At 45.5% G+C, this 12002-nt stretch overlaps 1 long non-coding RNA gene across 1 annotated transcript in view; it reads right to left on the bottom strand.

Annotated features, from left to right (window-relative positions):
- Positions 1-1218: 1218 nt before the first annotated feature.
- LOC109324177 overlaps positions 1219-12002 on the bottom strand; it is a 17210-nt gene continuing 6426 nt past the window's right edge. Inside the window, exon 3 of the long non-coding RNA XR_002104874.1 lies at positions 1219-1230. This is a non-coding gene — a long non-coding RNA (uncharacterized LOC109324177). The remainder of the gene's footprint in view (positions 1231-12002) is intronic.

The raw sequence follows: 12002 nt of genomic DNA, 5'->3' as shown, positions 1-12002 counted from the left end.
GTGTGGGGGGCTGTTAAAACCAGACAGGGCCAGGATCTAGAAGCAAGGGCAGGAGCAAAGATAGGAGCAAGAGGAGACAAGAGACATTCTGGGGAGACTGGAGCACAAGAGCCTACAACATTCTCCAGCAGGATCTGGAATTAAACTCAATATTTCAGGATCTCAGCTTTCCTTTCCCATTTAACATATGGCTGGCTCTCCCCACAACAACATGTGCATCTTCATTCCCTTCTAAAGGCAAGCCCACATAGGAAAGAACAGCCTTCTACTGCTTCTAGTTACCCCAGTAGCTCAGGTGGTAGAGGAGCATGCTGCAATTCTAAAGACTCCAACTCTGCTGTTCCCTCTCGGGGATGATCTATGAAGTTCCACATTAAGATAACATTTTACGATTGCCCCTCCCCCTAAGCTTTTAAACATCCTTTGGAAATTCTGTTTGAAAGCAACATTCGAGGAATTAATCATTTAATTCACAGGATGTTCTGGGAATGGATTGAGAAGGGCTGTTGGATATAGAATCCTTTTGACATTTAATTCAGAAGTTGAAAGAAGGGTGCTGAACGAGGCATGGGGCCTCACCCACTGAGAGAATAGACCTGTGGATAAGGCAGTTAAATGCCACTTGGAAAAGTTGGACTAGGGACAGAAGTTACACATAAACTGGTTTAAGTGATCAGAAACTGATTTAAACCTGTAACAGAGCGTAAGTTCAGTGCACAAAAACCAGTTTCAAAATGGCCAAAATTGGTTTAAATTAAACCTGGTTGAATGTAGTATCAGACTTAACTGATCTGGGTCAAACTGGTTTATGCAACTTCTGTCCCGGACTCCTTCCTGGTTTATGTTAAATCAGAGTCCCCCAGGATCCCAGATGCTGATCTCTAGCTGGAGCAGTAGCAGGCAGACTCATGGCCCCCTGAGACAAAGGGAGCAAGGAGGGGGTTTATTCCCCCCACCCCCACCCCTGTACTGGGGGACTGCAGCCCTTCTCAGCCATTCTCCCCTCCCCACTCCAGCAGCACAGGAGGGAGCATGGCCAGAGCCAGCTGGCATGGCCCCCGCCATCCACCTGCCTTGCCAACGGCTGGGGCTTCAGGGCTGAGCCCAGCCAGCCGGCCTGTGAGTGTTGCTGAGGGTGGAGGCAGAGGGCTAGCCTTGGCTGGCCCACCAGGACTGGGCCCTTCGCAGCAGGCTGCAGCTCAGACTGAGGCTGTGGGGACTGAGCAGCTCCTCATGCCCAAACTAGGCAGGGCTGTCATGGAGCTCCAGCTAGCTGGGAAGGGCCCTAAAGGGGCCCATGAAAGCAGGGCCCTTGCCATCCCACTGCAAGCTGTGTGACAGCCCGGCCCAGCAGCACAGGCAGGGGCTGGCTGGGGAGCAAGCTTCTTGGACCCACCTGAGACACCAGTGGGCCCTGAGCCCAGCACCCACTGCCGTGCCCCCTGTCCTGTGCAGCCCAGGGCTGCAGGTGCACAACCAGCAGTGGGCTGTCCAGGGCAGGGGGCCTGTTCTGCACCCCTTGACTCCAGCTGCCTCTGCCACAGCCACACCACACTGCTCTGGTTTGGGGGAACGCAGGAAGCTTCAGCCCTGTGGCTTCTGTCCAGCATATGGAGCTCGGGCTCTGGTCCCAGGGACTTTGGAAGATGGCAGGCATCCGGCTGGAAGGCATCTGGCAGCTGCAGCCAAAGCTCCATGCACTAGGCACAGGAGAGAGGTTTTTCTGCCCTGATCTCCAGAAGCAGAAACCACAGCTGGAGGTGAGGGTAGAAAAACAGCCCTGCTGAGCCTGGCAGCTTCTGCCCAGGGAGTGAAGCTCCAGCTTTAGCCCCGGGATGCCTTTCACCCAGATGCCTTCCATTTTCCAAGGAATCCGGGGGCTGGAGCCAGAGCTCCATGTGCTGGGCAGAAGCCGTGAGGCTGAAGCTTCCTGTCCCCCCACCCAGAGTGGCGCAGCTGTGGCAGTGGTAGCTACAGGCAAGGGGGGCAGAACAGCACTCCTGGCCCCAGCTAGCCCACAACTGATTGTGTGCTTGTAGCCCTGGGTACTGCACAGGACAGGGCTGTGGGCTGAGAAGGGCCCTGACCCCACGGGCCAGCCCTGTAGGGCCCCTCCTAGCCAGCTGGGGCTCCATGACAGCCCCACCCAGCTTTGGTGAAGAGAACCAGGAGCAATCTAGCTGCACAGCCCCCACGGCCCAATCTGTCACCCAAGCCCAAGCCCAAGCCTGAGCTGCCCCTCTGCCTCCACCTTCAGCAACACCTGCAGCCCCAGGCCTGGGTGAATAGCAGGGCCATGCTGGCCGGCTGTGGCCAGGCCCCCTGCCACCCGAGCAAGAGCAGGAGGGAAAGCTGGGCAGAACCCGACTAGGGTCCCATGCCCACCAGGAGACAGGGGAATTTAATCCCCACCCCCTTCCTCCCTTTGCCTGAGGCGTTGCCCCGGCTGGTGTCTGGCTTTGGGGACAAGCCTGGCAATGGCTGCTTCCCTGCAACCTTCCAGGCACAGCCTGGCTGAGGTCCCTATGGGCGGGTGGGGGGTGGGGTGTGGAATTTAAACCCCTCCACAATCAGACTTAGCCCCTATGGGGGCCTGGCCATACCCCCCAGATCAGCTTCCCTCCAGCTTTGCAGCTGCTGCAAAGGGAAGGGAGGGCTGCTTCAGAGCTCCCCACCCCTCCTGCTTCAAGCCTGAGCCACTGCAAGCACGCGCCTGCATTTCCAGAATTAAACGTAAATGTCTGTGCACTTTCAACTCAGTTCAACCATTGCAGGTTAGACTAAGCTGCAAAGATTGAATCAATTCAGGCTCCTGCTTTTTGAATGTTTGTCCCTAACTTTGAAGTATATGACTACATCTGCCGCAGAGTTCTTAGGTGATACTGGGCAAGTTACTTAAACCACCATTTTCCCAAGTGGCAAGTAGCAGTTTGCATTTCATTTTCTGGCCATGAGACTCTGGGTTTTTATTTGCAGCAGCACTAAATGCAATTGTTGGAAATGGCAGTTCTACACTAAACACAATGGACATAATTCTATTTTCCTTTGAACAAACTGGCTGAGTAGCTACATGACCATGTACAAGCACCTGCATCCACTTCACAAAAATATAGATAGGCAAAACCCTTTGAGTAGCAGGTGCTCAATACTGTGCAGAAGAGGTGTTGGGGGCAGCAGAGGGAGAAAGGGGCAGCTGTATTTTAGCACCAGTAGCTGAATGGTTAGGGGTACTTGCTGAGGAAACAGGAAATCCAGATTCTAGGTCCCCTTCACACAGAGTGGATTTGATCCTGTCTCTCTCTGACTTCCTTCATTTTTTCAGAATTACAGATACATGCATACATAGCTGCTTACAGTGCCAGATTATGACATGCTGAGGCCCTAAACTGTGTTCATTTTAAGAGGTCCCATGCAATAAAAATAATCCAATGTATGTATATTTTTGTCATATTAGAATAAAAATGTCCATATTTAGAGTCATTTTTCCCATATTTCCTTTATCTCCTTTATTTACCAGCTGATTATTATAAAACTTAATATTGAGTCAGAGTTTTTTTTCTTATTTAGAGGCCTCTCATATTGTGAGGCCCTAAACTGTAGCTTAAGTAGCTGAAGACTAAATCCTGCACTGGCTGCTTCCCTGTATGGCCTGTTGTGCATGCTCAACCTACACATGCCTGTTTATACATTCACAGGGCAAGGGTAATAGAAGTGTAACTTGTGTGCAAGTGCCAAAAACACTACTTACATGGCTAGAAAACTGTAATTTAGGCTCACAAAGGGAAATAGAATTGTGACCATTGAGTGGCATGAATGTTAAGGTTCTCTTAAGAAGAGAAAGAAAAAAAAACAAAAGAAAAGAAAAAGTTTGTCACTACGTTTCTCAAACTGGGCATCCAAAACTGCTTGACATTACTTATAATTTTGGGATTTTATTCCCTGTTTCATCCAAAAAAGGGAGTAAGAATGCCACCTATTAATGTAGAGGAAATGTAAATTTATAAATACTGGCAAATTTAAGAGCTGAAGTGCTGTGCAAAGAAAACAATAAAAGAAATGGCTGTAAGGCTATTATGCTTTCTCTATTTAGTGCAGGGTTTTAATAGTGTGCAAAAATAATATAAAGTACATGGATCTAATGACTGTATGTTTAATATAAAAACAAATAGTGGTTAACAGGTGCTCAGTCTGTACATTGAATGGGGCAGAGGCCTAGGGGAAAACAAAATAGTTTGTAACCAGGTAATTAAAGGATGTCATAATACATGTGAACAGACAGCCTTAATTCTGACACTTCCTAACTTCTGAGTACTTTATTTAGACAAAATGAAGAAGTGGAGTGATCTGTTTGGCTTATAGGAGTCATAGCCATATGGTACATCCACAATAATAATTACATAACAATTTTAGAGGCTGGAGAGCATGTACTGTGTACAATATATCTACTGCTGCCCCCCAGTGGAATGATTCAAACTTGTGACTTGCCCTGTCAGAGACTGATCTGGAGAGTGGCTGTCCAGTATGTCCTAATACGGTATTTAAGACAGTCAACAGATATTTCCTTGTAACTTAAATAAGAGCTGCTTGTGCTTCTGGAACAGAACATTCTCGGTGCTAGATATCCCCCATGCCAGAGATATATACTTTAGCAGGAAAGCAAGGTGTTTGTAGTAGGAACACAAGTAAGGATATGTCATAATAAACATATTGTCTTATTTTTCAAAGAATATACCCTGTCTCTACATTGTCAAGGCCAGTGCCTCACAAGTATGACTCTTATTTCTCCCACCAAAATATCAGCCTTACTATGAAATAGTATCCCTTAGTAGGATAAACACTATGTAGCTTGAAAAAAAGATTATTTTGGAAATTAAACAAAAACAAACGGAAGACTCTGAATCCCAAACACATGCAATAACCTCTGTTTTACAAATTCTTTAATTAAAGGAGCCTTGCAGACAGATTGTTTTCTTCCTCAGGACCTTTATTAAAACAGTTTCTGCCATTTTGGGGGCAGTGAGGATGATATTAAGGACTTGTGAAAGTACTTCGAGGAGTTAAGCATTGGGGACTTTTCTTAAGTAACTTTCACTTAACTCAGTGGGCCTTGGGCCTAAGAACCATTTGAACAGTGGCACAGATCAAAGAAATAGGTCTTTCTGGGAATGGCTTTGTACCATCCATTTGAAAGCTACTGTCTTCCCAAACTGAAATGTATATCATTTCCCTCCTTGGATATTTTGGAAAAACAGAGGCTTTATTTAAATGCCAAGATTCAGAGCAATTACAACAAGAGGACAAGACTGTTTCTCATTATATTTCCTCTAATACTTTGTCTAGTTCCAAATAAAACTTACGTTTCTCAGAGGAACCTTTTTTTACATTACTAATATACTTGTTCTTGATCTTTGGACTGTTTCTAACTATCCATTTTGGAAACTGTTGTATATTTTGCTGTGTTTTGTTTTCTAATGTCATCCCATCACTCCTACTTTTGTTATACTTTGCCTTCCATCAGGGCTTCTTACACTTCCATCATCTGACCTCTTAGGAAAAGAATAAGTATCTCATGGACCTCCTATTCTATTTACAAACCTTGGCCTGTCTTCACTCTAATTGACAGCCAAATAACATCCCTGTGGCAACTACAGCAATTGCTTGCATGGAAAAGTAATATTAGCAGAGTGTATTTTTAGCTTCTTTTAATGTGATTTAGCTTCAGTAAACAAGGAGTGCTAAGAACCAGCATGATGTGACCAGTTCCTATCCAAAGATGACCAGTAAATACTCTGTGACAGTACTGGTTTACAGTCCACAGTTTAAACACTGGCACTCTAAGCCTTTCCATACTGTCTATAGCCTAGGTATGCTTGTAGATGGTTATGACCCACTTTAGTCTGTCTTCTGTTAACTAAACAATGTATTTAATCTTTCCTCATCAGTCCTGTTAATTAAAACAGGAAGAGGAGGCAGAATGAGTTTGTGCAGTTTTGTGCTTTTGTTCCCCTGCCTCATCAAAGAGAAGAAAATACATTTTATCTGCCTTCCAAATATTACTGATGGGTTAAAAAGTCCACCCTTGAAATAGCTAGATGAACAATACATCCTTATGGTTGATAACAAGTGCTTTGCTACATTTAAAGAGCTTCTTAGTTCATGTTACTGCAGCACATTCTCTCTATTTTCCATTCAGGAACAAATCTAAGAGGGAAAAGTCAGAGTCTGACTCATGGAAGAAATGCCATAGCACAATACATGAATTATTTAAGCTTTTCCATGAGTATATTGTCAGAGGCCAGGTTTATTTGTGCTCTTGAAAGTCTAAAGGTCCTTGAAATAAAAGACAGGATGTGGCTGATCTCTGAAGAAGCAGACATTTCTTTTCTCAGATTTGTCCCCAAATCTCACTCTCCTGCCTTAAGCATCTCTCCATCTCTCATGGAAAATGGACAGTGGTCCAAAATGGGCCATCCTTACGTTGTTTTTCAATCAACCTTTCAATCAAGGTTCTGTTCATTTTAACAGACCACCCTCCCCCTGCTATATCCAGCTTTCCTAGGGCCTCTTAAGCCATTAGGCAGCTACACCTCTATCCTTCAGCCTTATCAGGTTTTATATGACATTAGCGGGTTTTGTAAGTCGTGCTTCAGAGGGGGCTGCACCCCCTCTGCTAGCTTTGTCACCCTCTAGCCAGCGGTATAGACAAAGTGCACTGCAGGAGCCTCTGGAGAAGATTTAAAGTTCCCCATACCGGTAAGAATGCCCCCTTCTCCTCCTTCCTTAAAGACAGATCCCCTCTCCTTTCCTTCCCTCCCCCCCTCCCCTTCTCCTGCTCTTCTGCCTGCTGCTGCTTCTTTCCCAGCTGTCCCAGGTGTGGGAGAAACTTCAGAACCACTCCTGCCCACTCCACACAGGCTATGCAGGGGCTGGGCTCAGTGACAGCAGCAAAGGGCAGAGGGATATGGGGAGCTCATCACTTCTGCTGCTGTAGCTGAGCCCAGGCCCCACACAGCCCACAGCCAGGGGAGAGCAGGCAGTCAGGAGACAGGCAGTATGGGGCAGGTGGTAGGGGAGCATGTGGGGGAAGAAGTCAAGCAGTTTGCCCCTTGCCTGTTCCTTCCATCATTTGTTGCCACCCCTGCTGTATGCCCCCTTGTGTCTATCCCCCATCACCACTTCTGCTTCCTCCAGCCTCAAAACATGGAACAGCATCAGGAGTAAACAGAAATGAAGAAAATAATCTGAGCAAAAGAAAGGAGCAGCTGAAAGATCCACCAGCATGAATCTCTTTAAAGATGGAAGGTAACTGGAAGAGGTGCAAACTGTGTCTGCAGGCAGTGAGGACCAAGGAAGAAGAGAAACAAATAAGCTTGGATTTGGATGCAGTTGAGGGAGTTAACAGTTTTCTGCCAATTCAGACAGAGGACATTAGCTGTGAAGCTGTATTACAAAAGAACAAGGAATAAGTTATTCCAGGTTAAAATGAAAGATATGAGCAGGGTAAAAAAAAGAAATGAAACTATAGCAGAGTTTTTTACTCATCTTAAGCTGACAAGCCAATCTTGCAATTCTGGGATACAAATGAGTCCCTGATGAGGAACCAGGTAATGATTAGAATACAGAATACACAAAAAAAAACTCAGAGAGAAACTACTTAGAGATTTACAATGCATCCTTGACAAGTCTATTAGAATCTGCCAAGCAAAGGAAGCTATCCAATCCAAAGTGGAGTGTGCTTTGAAGTGAGAGACATGACTGAGAATCAGGATACCGTGAGAAAAGAGATGGAGGAAGAAAGCCACACCAAGCACAATGTCAGAGTCAAACAAGAAGAATGTATAGAAAGCATGACAATGCCTAGCATACAGGGAAAGATGAAAGAAACATAATGTATTATATCACTTTGCAAAAGACTGCAAGAACATGGAGAGTGTGAACTAGGAGACCAACAGCTGCACCACTACCCTATATGAATTTTTCATAGGTGCAACACACACAACACTGCAGCACAAGATGAATGGTCTGTCAACCTGAAAGCAAATGGAACATTTATTACTTTAAAGTTGAAAACTGGTGCACAAACCAATGTGCTTCCAGAAACACTGTTAGTAACTCGAAAAGAAAAGTCACAAACAAGGTAAAGAAGCATAATGCAGGTTTATAGTAGAGCACTTATCCTCATGACAGGCCTATGCAAAATAGGTATGTGGCTAAATAACAAAATGGAAAATGTCAAATGTGTAACAGCACCAGAGAAGACAGTTGCAAGATGTGCCAATCCCTTGGTCTCATCAAGGCTAGGGACAAACATTAAAAAAGCCTGAGCCTGAATTGATTCAATCTTTGCAGGTTAATCTAACCTGGCTAGACTAAATCAGTTTTGTAACTGGACAGACATCCCAGAAATGCAGGCACATGCCTGCAGTAGCTCAGGCTAGAGGCTGGGGGTGCTAGAGCAGCCCTCCCTTTGCTTCCACAGGCCTGAGGGGGACATGGCCCTGGCAGGACACTCTGATTATCCTCCACCCAAGCAGCTCAGCAGGGGATGTTTATCACCCCTAACTCAGTGTTTCTACACCCATTAAGAAAACAAAGCCTCTCTCCATTAATTAATGGAGCTTTCCTTAAACAGTTCTTCCAAGGAAGGACATTAAGATGTCCTTCTTTGGAGTTGATTAGCTCCAAAAAGCCTGTTTGCCTTTCATAACCCACAGCACGGACCATAGCCAGCATGTGGTATGCTAGCTAATGCTGATGCGTCTGTGTTAAAGCAGAGGGGTGGGGGGAAAAATACCTGCTTAGCAGGGAGAATCCAGGCAGATGTGCTGTGCCTGCAAGTCTCTGCCAGAGCTGCAACCAGGGAGCAGAGGGGAGGGGCCAGGCCTGCTATGGAGCAGAGAGGTCCACCCAGCCCAGAGAGCATGTCAGGATGCTGAGAGAGTCTGGTTTATCTTAAACCAGCAATGGGTCCTGAACAGACATTGCATAAACCAGTTTGAGCCAAGTCAGTTAAGTCTGATACTACCTTCAAACAGGCTTATCTCAAACTGGTTTCAGCCATTTTCAAACTGGTTTATGTGCACTGAACATCTGTTCTGTTACACATTTAAACCAGTTTCTGATCACTTCAACTGTAACTTAAACCTATTCTTTTACCATAAAGAATGGCACTCTCTGTCGAGAGCTGGCAATCTAACTGATACCCTTGAAGACTATCCTAGTTAAATAGTTATTAAACAATTAATGTGGAACCTGATAATAAATTCTTCACTTAGCTGGGGGCGGGGGGGCTTGAGGAAAACATCTTCATGATCAACCCCTTTCATTAATACATTCCCAATCAAATTGCAGGTAGTTGCATGTCATTAATGATTGTACATCATTGTGAACTTATGTAGGATTGAATGAATGAAGGACCTGAGTTAGGGAGAATGAAAGATTTGACTAAGTGAATAACTAACAAGAACTCAATCCTTAAGGCTCAGATCCTTGTGGGTGAGCTCATTGTATAGGCAGGAACCCAAACCAATGGAGGAAGAGTTTGAAGATGCTTTTAGGGGATGGATTGTACGTGTACTCAACAGAGCAAGGGCCCAATCTTTGCATAGTTTTTCCTCAGAGAAAAGATCCCCTCCCAGAAATTGAAGGGAGCAGTGGACCTGAGAATTAAGGAGTAGAAGAACCAATAGAATCAATAAACTTCTTGGTCTTTATAGGAAAAATGATTGGACCTTTCATTTATTCACAGACCTAAAATAATTATGGAAATGTGTAATATTCCACTACCTACCAAGAAAAAAATTTGTGGGTTGTGAGAGCTGAGGCCAAAATCTTTTTTTTTAACACTGAATGTGTCAGGATCCTAGCATATGCCCAAAAAAGGAGCTCACACTTGTGCATATTTAATAACCCTTTGAGGAGACAATGTTTCTACAGAATGTATAAAAGCCTTTTTACAAAATGTGTTCAGTGCCTGAGGTATTTCCCAAAAAAAAATCAACATTTTTTCCACTGTATACAAGGGACTAAGATTTATACAGATAACATTTTGTTCTAAAGAAAAATAAGAGAACATGACCAGAGACTTTGAGCAGCTTTGCAAGAGGCAGAGAGTGTAGGAAAAACAAACATAAATTTAAATTCATTGTGCTAGGAACCTCATACCTTTGGAGAGAATTTAACACAGACGAAAATATAGTTGCAGCCATCAGCCACATGCCTAGCCCAAAAGGACGAGGAAGAACTACTCATAGTCCTTAGAATGGTGAATTATGTGGAGCAATTCATGCCTAATTTAAAAATCTGAATCAGCAACCTGAAACCACTCCCATATCCATTGGCACAGGAGATTCAGCCAATGGAAATTCAACTGAATGGGGAAGGCAACTTTGTGACAGAGGATGCAGAAAAGGATGAAGCACTCAATGCCTTTTTTGACTCAGTCTTCTCAGGCAAGGTCAGCACCCAGACTATTGCACCAAGCAGCACAGTTTAGAGAGGAGGTGAGCAGCCCTCAGTTGTGGAAGAACAGGTTAGGGACTATTTAAAAATCTGGACACGTACAAGACCAAGAAGCTGGATGGGATGCACCCAAGGATGCTGAGGAAGTTGGCTGATGTGGTTACAGAGCCACTGGCCATCATCTTTGAAAACTCACAGCAATCAGAAGAGGTACCTGAGGATTAGAAAAGGGCAAACATACTGCCCATATTCAAGAAAGGGAAGAAGGAGGATCTAGGGAACTACAGACCAGTCAACCTCACCTCAGTCCCTGGAAAAATCATGGAGCAGATCCTCAAGGAATCCACTTCTAAGCACTTGGAGGAGATAAAGGTGATTAGGAACAGTCAGTGTGGATTCACATCATGGATTCACTTGCTTTGGCAGGTCATGCCTGACTAACCTGATTGTCTTCTATGATGAGATGACTGGTTCTGTGGATACAGGGAGACCAGTGGATGCAGTGTACCTTGATTTTACCAAGGCTTTGATATGGTCTCCCACAGCATTCTCACAGGCAATCTAAGGAAGTATGAGCTGGATGAATGGACTATAAAGTGGAGAGAAAACTGGCTGGACCATCAGGCTCAGAGAACAGTAATACATGGCTCGATGTCTACTGGGCAGCCACTATCAAGTGGAGGGCCTCAGGAGTCATACCTGGGGCCAGTTTTGTTCAATGTCTTCAACACCCTGGAAGATGGCATAGAATGCACCCTCAGTAAGTTTGTAGATGACACCAAGCTGGGGAGAATAATAGATATGCTGGAGGGTAGGGCTAGGATTCAGAGTGACCTAGACAAATTGGAGGATTGGACCAAAAGAAATCTTATGAGGTTCAACAAAGACAAGTGCAAAATCCTGTACTTAGGACATAACAGTCCCATTCAGTGGTACAGGCCAGGGACTGACTGGCTGAGCAGCAGCTGTACAGAAAAGGACCTGGGGATTACAGTGGACAATAAGCTGAATATGAGCCAGCAGTGTGCCCTTGTTGCTGAGAGGGCTAATGGCATGCTGGGCAGCATTGGTAGGTTGCCAGTAGGTCAAGGGATTATTTCCCTCTGTTCAACACGGGTGAGGCCACATCTGGAGTACCGTGTTCAGTTCTGGGGCCCCCACTACAGAAAGGATGTGGAGAAATTGGAGAGAGTCCAGCAGAGGGCAACAAAAATGGTGATAGAGCTGAGGGACATGACTTATGAGGAAAGAGTGAGGGAAATGGTTTTATTTAGTTTGGAGAAGAGAAGGCTGATGGGGGATTTAATAGCAGTCTTCAACCAATGTTCCCTTGGTCCGTGAGTGTGTCACCTCAGTCTGTAAGCGCGCCACCTCAGTCCAACATGGGACACTTATCAAAGGGTACTGGGGGCTGGAGGCCGGGGCCTGGGGCTTGGAGGCCGGAGGCTGGAGCCAAGAGGCTGGGGGTCAGAGGATGGGGCTGGGGGCCAGACGCTGGGGCTTGGGGCTGGAGCTGAGAGGCTGGGGGCCAGAGGCTGGAG

Source organism: Crocodylus porosus, unplaced genomic scaffold (genome assembly GCF_001723895.1).
Source record: "Crocodylus porosus isolate Cpor-Errol unplaced genomic scaffold, CroPor_comp1, whole genome shotgun sequence".
Taxonomy (NCBI): Eukaryota; Metazoa; Chordata; order Crocodylia; family Crocodylidae; genus Crocodylus; species Crocodylus porosus.
The sequence above is the reverse complement of the archived record's forward strand: the minus strand, read 5'-3'. Positions and strand labels throughout refer to the sequence as shown.